This window comes from Notolabrus celidotus, chromosome 7, assembly GCF_009762535.1.
Source record: "Notolabrus celidotus isolate fNotCel1 chromosome 7, fNotCel1.pri, whole genome shotgun sequence".
Classification (NCBI taxonomy): domain Eukaryota; kingdom Metazoa; phylum Chordata; class Actinopteri; order Labriformes; family Labridae; genus Notolabrus; species Notolabrus celidotus.
In genome coordinates this window covers 13165348-13174136 of record NC_048278.1, presented here as the reverse complement: position 1 = coordinate 13174136, position 8789 = coordinate 13165348, and the positions used below count along the sequence as shown (strand labels likewise).

The window sequence follows — 8789 nt, the reverse complement described above, 5'->3', positions numbered from 1 at the left end:
AGGAGTTAAATGGATCGCCATATTCGGGTTGAAGGAAACACTTTGCTTGTGACCTCTGAGAGAAAGGGATTATAAAGTGGATTATTTCTTTAAGAAATTGAAAAACTCCTTGTTGATCTATCAATATAACTGATATCTTAACGGGTAACTTCATGTCATCATTATGTCCTCATTATGAAATTATAAAGAATTTTCTTACTTTCGAAAAAAATAGTTTTTTGTTCATTTTCAGGACCGTTTTTCTCTATTCCTAATTAAAGCATCAGTAAAGCCCTCCATGTCTGATGATGACATCCTTAGTCACACGGCTGACGTTAGGCAGCAGTGTTGATGGGTAACTAACTGGTTTACAAGCAGAGTGGGCAGCTGTTCACTCAGCAGGTAAGAGCAGCAGAGAAACTGAGTGTAGCAGGTTTGCATCTCTGTGTGAGTGTGTACGTGTGTGTGTACGTACGTGTGTAAATGGAGAGAGAGAGAGAGAGAGAGAGAGAGAGAGAGAGAGAGAGAGAGAGAGAGAGAGAGAGAGAGAGAGAAAGATGACAAGCAGCACCAGGTGTGAAAGAAGAAGTTCCAGGCCCACGCTGTGAAGGGGGAGACAGACAGAGAGGTCAGATTTAACATCACAACCTCTCACACCCTGAACACTTCCGTCCTTTAACGGGCCAATGACAAATTAAGATTCAGTTTGAGATCCATTTATCTAATGTCATCCATGGTATTTATGCTGTCTGATGAGGGCAGATGGGATGTTAAAGCCCAATCAATTCATATTGATTAGGCATAATGATAGTGGGACTCCGTTTCAGCGCTGTTGCTGTTGCTGCAGAATTGTGTGTTAGAGGCTTGAGTGTCAGTGATGGTAGGTTTAGGTTCTTTACATTACACTCATCAAGTTATATTTTTAACCAAGATTGGTCTTGAAACTAGACATTTTGTTGTACAAACCAGACTGAAGGTCTTAACATGAAGTGAGTTTTATGAAAGCTTCCCCATTCAGTAGACAGTCAAAATATATTTTTCTTCACACATATTAGTCTGCTCTGTGACCTTCACACTAAGCAGGTGTAAATGAAGCCAGTGTGAAAGTACAAAAAGATGCTGTTCCTCGAGTGTCCACTTGAGGCAGCTCCAGAAGCAAAGGAAGCCCAATCAACACTCTTGTTACAAGGCTAAAAAAAATATTTTGTTCTGAAAAGCAAATTTCTCTACAAGAAGCTGATTGGAAAAGGATTTTGAAGACTTATTAGGAATTAAAATTAGATGTATTTTTTGTCCTTTTTTCTCAATGCCATTCTTTAAGTATCATATGTCTCCATTAAGAAAAAAAAGGCATTATACATTTGGGAAAGAATTCCACTTTTGTACACTGACATAAACAAGTGGAGCTCCAGCAGTTTGCTTGAGATTTAATGGGTATAATAAAGAAATGTGTCAGAAGAATTAGTCATACTCTGAAGCTGCCTCAGAAGTTCAAGCTGAAGCTCCACTGATTGACTGCGAGCCCGACACCCACTTCCAACAAACCAGGATTGTGATTGTGAAATTCCTGGTTGTCCTTGTAATGGCTGACGACAACATTCTGCAAAAATCCCACTGAGGGTTTACATGAGAGGGGGAGGGTGGAAGATACTGTCCAATCAGAGGCTTGAAAACATCCCTGGTTTTACTGTATGTGCAGAAAACCTTTACTCCAACACTGATGGTGTTGGTTGGGCGTAAAAAGTCTTAATTCTTCCGTCTCATGCCTTGAAAAAAAAGTGTGAAAAGGCAGAGACGTAGAGGAGAAAAAAAAGAGGCCCATAATACTGAAACAAACAACCGAGAGGCAGCTGCATTCAATTTCCTGCAGCATGCTGTTTCTATCACAAGGTCTTTTCAGATGCACCAATTGAGTGGAGGTTGGGAATGGCCATGAATCTAAACCAGTCTTTCCCTCCACACTTGGCTTAATGAGGGCTACATGAAGGAATGTCGGATCTCACCCCACACCTTCTCCCTGTGGGCTTTTTTAGAATGATACGAAGGAAACAATGAGTTCTTTAAAAGATCCTCCATCACTCGTGGCCCAAAACAGACATTCATATACAACTTAATCTCAATCGTTAGCAAATAAAAACCAATCGGAGCCAATATATAAGGCGAGCAAGAAAGAAATCCCTCCTGACATCTCAAACTTCCCAAATCTGTTCCTGCTCATGTACGCTGATCTTCCACACTTTTATTGCAGTGATAGAAAACACTCACACAAAAAGTGGGACAGTGAATTTTCCATCCTTTGCTTTCTGAGATGGTATGTTCCATCTGTCTGCAAAGAGAGATTGTTTTTGTACGACCAAATGAAATTGCAAACATCCCTGCATAATTATTTCAAAAAAGCATCCTGTTTTGAATAATATTGTGCTATGAAGGAAACTGCACGCTGGTAAACAACAACATATTCCTCACATGGCCCTGCCCCCCTTCCCCATCCCCCCAGAATCAAATCCAGAACCTGTTTTTCATCAGATCATGGAGAACATGCCATGTTGCTCTTGATGGTGAAATATCAGCAGAACAGAGAGAAGCAGTTTGGAGCGTTTGTGTCGATCGGATGTCCCTGGACCTCATTAGCTTGTGTCCTTATTATGAGTCTCCTTGCTATCCCCTGGGGTATCCTGGTTAGAGTCTTCCCATGTCCCCCCCCCCCCCCCCCCCCCCCCCCCCCCCCCCCCCCCCCCCCCATCTCCTGCTCATTCCCTCTGTTCCTCTCTTCCCTGACATGGCCTTTGAACTTCCCTCAGTCTCTAGTCCCACATCAAAGCTCTGATAGAGGCTTCCTCTTTCCTCTTCTCAAGGTGAAGAGCTGGATACATGTGCATGTGTTTGTTTGTAGGAACATGAAGGAAGGTACTCTCTGTCTGCTATTAATCATCCTTCCCTTTAAAAATGTGATTCATGTAGTAATAGGACATGATACCTAAACATTCTATCTACTTTTTCAAAACGTAAGTTAAAAAAAGCTTGAAATCTCAGTTTTGTGACATACAAGCAGAGAAATTGACCTTTTTTCATTTTGTTTCTATCTCTGTAATGTATTCATTCAACATTGCCTCTAACTAGCAATTTTATTGATCTCAGCATTGGTTTGTTTGGAAATGTTTGCACTGCATATACATATGCAAAACTCATAGGAATTGGAATTTGTTTGAATTTGCCAGTTTTTTATACTATCCAGTTTCTGCACATTAGTGCAAAGCAGTCAAAGCTTATCTCCTAACAAGGTAAGACTACATCTGTAGTTATCATATCTGCTGATGCCTATGACCTACATTATATAATACAATTTACCAGCATAAAGATTGGTTATTATTTCTTTATATTGAATTTAATTATTTGTGTTTGAGATGGACTTTCGGTGAATTAAGCCAGGTGAGTGCAAAAAAGGTGTCTGTGTTTAATCAATCAACCAATCAATCTTTATTTGTATAGAGATCACAACAAACATTATCTCAAAGCACTTTTACAAACATAGGAGGTCTAGACCACTCTATGTCAAATTACACAACACCAAGACATCTTAACACCTTAATTCCACCATGAGCTTTGCACCTTGCAATATTTAGAACTCTGCCAGTAAAGTTTGGTAGTGAGAGGTAATTAAGCAAGCAAGATGAGTTTTTTTCTTCAGATAATGCTCTTTTTACATAATGCATTGTACTCATGGCTGATAATGAAGTAGGTTGAGCAAGAGGACATTATTTCCTGTTCAAGTATTATAGTAAATCGAGAAACTACAACCAGGGTTTTGCTAGTTAAAAAAGAGCAAAAGGCAATGGAAAGGATTTCATGTTTTTTGCTGGTGCATGAATGCATATTTACATCATTCCTTTGTTCTGGACACCGGAGAACACATTATGGCACTGGGGCTGTGATGGATAACATTGTACTGATTTATCTGCTCATCTTTTATAAGCTTCCTGACGGTGCTCAGGGGTGATGCAGTCTTCATCCCTGAAAACCACTACCAATTTCATCCAAATAGATCACCAGAATCAACACAAGATGTAAGTTCTGCACTGAAGCTTTAGATGAGGGGAAAAATGACATTAAAATATGAATAAAACAGGGCAAAAAATGAATCTACAAAAATGAAGGAAAGTGCTTATAAATACTGATGACTTTTCTGAGAGGACTCCCACAGAAACACTTAAACCCTGTGCTGAATGATCATAAGCTCCTCTTCTTATTGTTGAAATGCAGCATTTGCAGCCAAAATCATATATGTCTTATAATGTGTGACAGAAAGAAGACTTAAAAGCGCCACGGACAGAAGCAACACTACAGGAGTACCGGGACATTTTCCATTGGCCTGAGAGTCTATTTGGCCTGCTGTGAGCGCTCAGTGCAGCAAGAATGAATGAATAGACCTCTCTGTATGTACACATCATCATAAATGAGTGAGACTAGCAGTTGGTTAATTGTGCGCAGCCAGTTGCCATAGTGTATCAGCAGTCTGCAAAATATGACATCATAGTGTCCCTCGTTAAGCACATAGCAACCATTTACATGCTGGTTCTCAATTGAACAGCACAGGGCAGCACTATCACGTGATACAATGGAAAGGAAGAAAAAGAAAAAAGGCTAGCAAAGAATCCATTCTAAGAACTGTGTGACAGCATGTCTCTTTGGTTGAAGTAAATCACAGCAATAATGAGTGCAGCAGAGCAATCATAAAAAAATGAAGGCAGTATGTTTAAACCAGTCAAAAATAGTACAAGCTAATGAAAGTGCAAACAGGGACACAGCCTACAGAATAAGTGGTTCATGTGATTAGGGTGGCCTAGGATGGAGTCAAACTCCCAGCTGGAATTATTATCCCAATCAACCCCATGGGCACGGTAACCTGTTTGTTAGTGGTTAAATTTGAATTAAACTAGTACTGACATTTTCTAACTTTTAAGGTTTTTACTGGTACCTAACTGTTTCGTTCAGGATACCCTACACCTCCAGCCAGTCACAGTCAGTTAGAAAAACAGTAATATGATAGCCAGCAATGCATTTTGCATCTTTGATATCACAACAAACATTGTCTGCTCAGAGTGACGAAAAGCGTAACCACACCTGCCATCCAGCTCCTCATTGTCCTGGCTTTACTGGGTATGCAGCAAGTCCACGTTCCCACAGCCCTATGTTTCCACATTCTACTGCTGATCAAAATGGAATTGCTCATTCATTCATTCAATCATTCATTCATTCATTGTTTACAAAAAACTTGTGGGTGGATAGGGTTTAAATTGAAAGGAAATGTAGGAACCAAGGTTATTAAAGTTTGCTTTTTTCATTAAGTTTTGTATTTATTCGTTTTGACTTTTTGTTTTCAATTTCAGTTTAGTTTTAATTAGTTTTTCAAGGGGGTTTGCTAGTTTAGTTTTTATTTTTTGAAAATGCTTAGTTTTAGTTAATTTTTTTATTAGTTTCAGTACTAGTTTTAGTCTTTTTTGTAACATGTTTTAGTTTTCAGAGGTGAGATTCAAAAAGGTTAGAAAAGGCATTGTGTAAGCTTCCTCCCGCTTGTGATGTTCCTGCGTATGTACTGACCAGCAGCTATGGGGTCGCCGGTGGAAGCAATGCATCAGTTTTTTCTGCCCTATGGTTGTCTCTGGCTCCATCATGCTGCCGGACCAGGGTTAGCTTCTGTTTCAGGGGATGGGTGCCTTGACAAGGTAAGCTGGGTTAGCCTTGTGTGAGCTTTTCAAATGGACTTTACGATTAGTGGGATTTTTCCCCTTGAGAAATGTTCCGCATATTTGTTTTCACCTTCCATTGCCAGGCACTTCCATCAGAGATAGAGTCATATTCAAAGTAATCCCAAATGGGGCTCTGCCGCTTTCTCCCGACTTTCGCTGCCATTAACACTCTGCTAGCAGGTAAAGTGTGGACTTGTGCTTGCCTGTGCGACTGCGCCAACTGAAGTGAAACTGGCAGAAAAAAAACAAAACATTTTTTATATTCACTCAAAATACTGAGTTATGTATGAGATAGATTGGCAAAGACGAAAACTAAAGACATTTTCTTTATAATTTTATTTTATTTTAGTTACTTTTGTAAACTCACAATACAGTTGCAGTTAGTTATCGTTTTGTGACTTTCATCAGTTCTAACTTATTAAACTACCCTAACTTTTCTGCGTCTGGTGTGTTAGCGCTGCTCTTCTGCGGGGTCAGAACTGATGAAGGTCACTCATGCTACTGTGAAATAATCGAGATTATTGTACATAACACCAATATGGCTTTGGCCCTGTACGTTGGCTTTTTTGCTAGCCAGGTAGTTGCTGTCGCTCATTGACAGATTTAATTCCATTAAAGTAAAGTTTGCAGTCCTTGTTGTAACATCCGCCTCACACTGAATGAAAGTGCAACTTTTCCTCCCTCTTTTGATACTTGATGTATTCAGTACAACAGATTCAGCTTGACAGAGTACCATGTTCTAGCCATGTTTTTCAGTCAATAACTGAAACATAAAACTTTTGGTTTCCAGCTCTAGTGAACACAGAATGACACAGAACCTGAAGTTAAAAGTAGTTAAAAGTGTGGACAATGTCTAGTGCAAATATTTAGTGTTTTAAAATCAGTTACCTCTTCAATATGTTGGGAACCAGCACCTTATGCAACAGAGAGCCTGTCAGCAGTTATACTGGCTCAAATGCCAACCTCATGTCAGTGCAGCAGAAATAGGTCATGCCTAGCACACACTCACGCACACACACACACACATGCACACAGATAGATGAATTACTCATTCTCTTTCATGGCCTTTGTAGATGGAGGAAGCGGATGCCGACGCAAAAAGATCAAAACCCCCTCTGCCAGAGAAACAAGTGTCCTCCTCCCAGCAGCCGAGCAGGAGAGAGGAAAGAGTCGCTCAACAGGTTCGTGTCACTGCTTTCTAACTGTGCAGCTTTTCACAGCGTGTCCTTGGCTGCTCAGTCCTGCCAGGTATCTGTTTTTGGATCCCTTCTTTGTTGAAAACGTCTGTGCTATCTGTGCATCAGTTTGAAGCTGCTTTTCCTCTTCCTGCGTCTGAGGAAAACACAATCAAAGGGAAAAATCAATGTATCCTGAAGCAATGAAAAAGTCAATAGCTTTCATACAATCTATATTTAGTGCGGCTTGATGTAGAGATTCCAAGTTGTGCCTGGCTGCAATTTGTGAAATGGATAATTTTTTTATGTTCATTTGATCATCACTCATTATTTCCTAAGCTATTGCTCTATGACTCATCCCACTTTAAATGCATTTTCTATCTCACTGAGGCGTATGTGCATAGATCTTGGTGTGTGTTTGTGCAGGTGATAGTGGTGTAGGTGCATGATGTTGGGGCTAATGTGACAGTATCAATTTTCTGAGCGGATTGAGCGCATGTACCAATTATTATCTTATGAATTTGCCCAGGTTCATTCCTACTTTCATTATATAAGCTACATTACATCCTGGACTTATCTAATAATGGTATCACCTTATCTTGATTAACAATCTTACCTCATTTCTCCCTCTGATTGAAATGCATCATGCAGATGAGTCGGTGTAATATATGCAGTAGGCAGGTCTGTTGTTTGGGTGTAAATGGTTTCTTTTGAAGGAAGAACTCCCTATTAAGACCCAATCTGCAGCATTATCTCACTGTCTGTGTAGGTAGACGTACACAATGCAGCAGCCCATCCCCCTGGATAAAATGCATCAACCAATCATCATCAGAGTGCTGCTGCAGGAGGGGGTCCTTAGCAACAGCTGGATACCTGTTGGCCAAATAGTGCTGTTGGCATCTATTCCAAGCTGCAGGTTCCTCCCCGACCATCAAATACAGCACGACTGACGGAATATTTTATCCCTCACTGCATCATCAGCCTGCTGCTGCCACGCAGACTTAATGGAAAAAAAAAAGATTAAAAGCATTTAGAAACTTTTAAATGAAGAAGTTCCTTTGATGGAAGAAGTCCAGGGAGGTTAGTCTCCTTCCAAATTATACTTCAGATCTGAAGCCAGTTTATAATTTCTAAGTTATAAGTGTGTCAAAGTCTTGATTGAATTTCAGCCAAGTCAAGTTCAGGGCCACGTTAGACTGTGCAGCTGTCTGGGCCTTGTTTTGACACACAGGTACATAGGAACACACGCACACACACACAAACACACATGGGCCCACACAGACATCATCAGTCCTCAATTCAGCTGAAGTTTAAGTTAAGTATGAAAGAAAATGAAACATAAATTACGTTTTACTCTTCAGTTGTCAGTTTTTGTTAACCTGTTAACACCTCTTTTGTGCTTTGCATGTTAAATATCATGTTTAATACCATTCTGAAATAAAAGACAATACAATGTTTGATGAACCCACAAAGCCCTGCTTTATGTTTACTGACACTGTTTTTTTAATCAGTCTTTTGCCAGATATGTTTTAAGGTTATTGCTCTCTATAACATCTATGCTTTGGAAGTATGATATTATTTAGGGTAAGAAATTTGCAGAAAAGGTTTGTTAACTAAACCACATAGTTAATGTTCCTGTCCTTTTATGATTTTAACATTTATGACTTGCATAAGCAGACAGAACACACAACAATGACACAATGGCACCCATCTGTAGTAATCTGACAATGTGTTATTAATCTCTATAAACAGATATCTACATGCAAGTGGATTTATTATACTGTGTTTGTGATCATACAATTCATCTTGAGACGCAAATCTGTCCTACACTGTCAAATTGCAAGACTAACCGGAAAGCACTAGAAGTGACCAATCTGACCTCCATTAA

The 8789-nt window shown here is 39.7% G+C and overlaps 1 long non-coding RNA gene across 1 annotated transcript; it reads left to right on the top strand.

Moving 5' to 3' along the window:
* The first annotated feature begins 5589 nt into the window (after positions 1–5589).
* LOC117816355 lies at positions 5590–8322 on the top strand. Its single transcript, XR_004631935.1, has 3 exons — positions 5590–5702; positions 6800–6907; positions 7671–8322. It is a non-coding gene; the product is annotated as an uncharacterized LOC117816355 (long non-coding RNA).
* The last annotated feature ends 467 nt before the right edge of the window (positions 8323–8789 follow it).